The sequence below is a fragment of the Hipposideros armiger genome, unplaced genomic scaffold (genome assembly GCF_001890085.2).
Source record: "Hipposideros armiger isolate ML-2016 unplaced genomic scaffold, ASM189008v1 scaffold_280, whole genome shotgun sequence".
Taxonomy (NCBI): domain Eukaryota; kingdom Metazoa; phylum Chordata; class Mammalia; order Chiroptera; family Hipposideridae; genus Hipposideros; species Hipposideros armiger.
Genome location: NW_017731630.1, coordinates 611055 through 613795, shown reverse-complemented (window position 1 = coordinate 613795; position 2741 = coordinate 611055). Strand labels below are relative to the sequence as shown.

The 2741-nt window shown below is 65.3% G+C and overlaps 1 protein-coding gene across 1 annotated transcript in view; it reads left to right on the top strand.

Annotated features, from left to right (window-relative positions):
- Window positions 1-2741, top strand: part of ADGRB1 (adhesion G protein-coupled receptor B1) — a 62554-nt gene that overhangs the window by 49191 nt on the left and 10622 nt on the right. The window lies entirely within an intron of this gene.

The following is a 2741-nucleotide window of genomic DNA, read 5'->3' as shown; positions in this document are numbered from 1 at the left end:
TCTCTCTCTCTCTCTCTCTCTCTCTCTCTCTCTCTCTCTCTCGCTCTCCCCCCTCGCTGTCTCCATCTTCTTGTTCCTCCTGCTGGCTTCAGTGAACAAACGCTTCAGGAAACTTGCCCCTTGGGTCCCTGGTGGGTTCTGGTCCTGGTTAGAAACCTGCCTTGGGGGAGGCGCGTGACGAGCGCCCACAGGAGCTGGGAGCCTGGCCTCGTGGCCTGTGGTCTGGGAAGTGGGGACTGGCGAGCCTCGCTCAGACCGTCCCCGGAACACAGCCACCCACATGCTCCTCAGACAATGGTCACACAGCAAGGAGGCCACAGGGCCGCACACCACCCAGACGAGTCACTCGGGGGCACGCCCACCCTGTGCTGGGCGCGGCCTGTCTGCATCCTTCCGTCACCCTCGACGCAGGCTTGTTACGTCCCCATATAGCAGCTGAGCAGACTGAGCCTCAGACGGGGAGTGGCTGGTGGAGCCCGGCTGGAGCCCAGTCGCTCCAGTGCTGCCCGCCTGTGCGGCCCCTTCCGGTCCAGAAGCGACTCGGACTCGCCACGGAACTGCCCAGGCCCTGGGTGCCTCAGGTGGAAAGGACACCTCTCCCCACCTGCCCCCAAGACCCTATGCCCTCAAAGCCCCATCCCCCGTCCCCCCAGGACCGAATCCCCCAGGCCCCGTCCCCCACCCCAGGAGGCTCGGGCTGGACTGCTGGCTGGTCAGCTTTGCTCTTTCCGAGCCCCACTGGTTTCTGTGAGAACCCCGTTTGCTGTTTCACCTTCTAATCCCACTTGCAGTCATCTGCCTCCGGCCCCGCTCAGGCGCGCCCTCGCATGTGCTGAGTGTGGGGCCCTCTCTGTGGCCCACGCCACCTCCGAAGTGGCCAGTAACGCCATGTTGGTGCCTCAGCGCCCGCCCACCTGCCAGGCTCTGCTCTGCTCTGAGTCACATTTTGCTTGTTGGCAGCTTTCTCTGTCACTTCTGTCATCTGTCCACGCTGGGGCTCGTAGGCATCCTCTGCCCAGCCTCTCACGCTCTGGCCGCCCCTTCCCTGCCCTCCCCCACCTCTGCTCCCCCCTGGTCCCCTCAGCGCTTTCCCAAGGCCTCTCCCTGCCAGAGACCAGAGGGCAGGGCGCCCCCACAGGCAGGGTGGCCGTGGCGTGCTGGTCCTGGGCCAGCGCTCTGAAGTGTGTGTGTGTGTGTGTTGTGTGTGTGAGCACATGCACGTGAGTGTGTGCTCGAGCGGGTATTAGTTTGTTCACGTGTGTGTGTCAGTGAATGTCAGTGTGTGTGTGACCATGTGTGTGAGTGTCACAGGCAGTCCCAGCCATGGAAGCAGTAGGCGGACTCGGCCAGCACACTGGCTGGGTGAACCCGGGCGCCACCGGGCGCCACCAAGGGCTGTGAGCAGGGCAGCGGTGTGGGCCTGGGGTCCCAGGTGGAGGCCAGACCTGAAGGGCACTGGCTCAGTGACTCCGGAGCACCTGGGTCATCTTGTCTCCAGACACACACGTCCCTGGGACCCTCCGGGTGGCGGGACTTGAGGAAGAAGGCTGTTCCTTTGTGCCGGTCCACAGCGGCCAGAGCGGGGCACACCTGGGGGTACTGTGCCCTTTGGGTTCAGGCATGGCCCTGTCTTTGTTTCATACGCCAGTCCCCATGGGATGGGGGGCAGCACCTTGCCCTGAAATGTGGGGGGCTGTACCAAGAGACGGCAGGGATGTGACCTGTGAGGTCACGCAGCTGGTTGGAGACAGTGGCCCTGTTCCCCTAGTCCATGCTCAAAGCCCCCACACCCACCTAGGGACATCGGACTTTGCAAAGGGGACAGATGGTGTGACCGCCGTGGGCCTCTCCCCCCGATCACGCGGGGACCTGCAGAGGCTGGGCTTTGGGATTCGGGTGGTTTATGCAGGTCCCAGGCCTGGCCGTCTGCCAGCTGGCGACTCATCTGCTGTGACTGTCAGGCTTCAGGCCCAAGGGGCGATGACTCAGGATGAGGAGTTCGGCGGGGGTGGGGGGTGCTGAGCCCCGCCTGCTCAGAACATGGGGGTGAGGGCTCATCGTGGGTCCCTGCTAGGGAAGGTCTGCCTTGCAAGGGAGGGGCCCCACCGGCCACGCTGAGGAAACTGAGGCCCAGAGCCAGGAAGAGACAGGACAGACGTCACCAGGTTTGGGCACAGCAGGCATGGGGGAGGCGGAGTGCCGTCATCCGGGTAGGAAGGAAAGCCTGCGTGTGCTGCCCCCACCCGGAGGTCCCACCCGACCTGCCTCTCAGAGCCAGTGGTCAGCCCGGGCCCTGGACGGCTTTGGGGCTTGTGCCTTGGGCAGAGCTGCCATTTGAGAAGGACCCATGGAGGGGGGGCCTGGGAAAGACTCCGAGGTTGTCCAGGGAGGGGAGGTGAAGAGGGGTCCACGAGGTCCCGCTCTGGAGCCCATGTTGTGCCTGGAGAGAAGCGGGGGGCCTCACGGTGCGTCCTGGCTCTGACCTGAACCGTCCCACCAGGTGGGTGGCCAGGAGCCATCGCTGAGCTGGGGGAGGCCTTGGGTGGGGCAGAACCAGGGACTCCATCCTGGAGGCAGAACAAGGCTGGGCCCGGGGCTGGAGACCTGGGTCCCAGAGGCAGGCCGAGGAGGAGATGGAGGGGGGCAGGGGGGGGGGCCCAGGAGCCAGCCCCCGTCTCAGGGGCCCAGAGGTGAGTACGGAGCTGTCCCGGGCTCTGGGGCCGGGGCCGCATGGCCGAGGG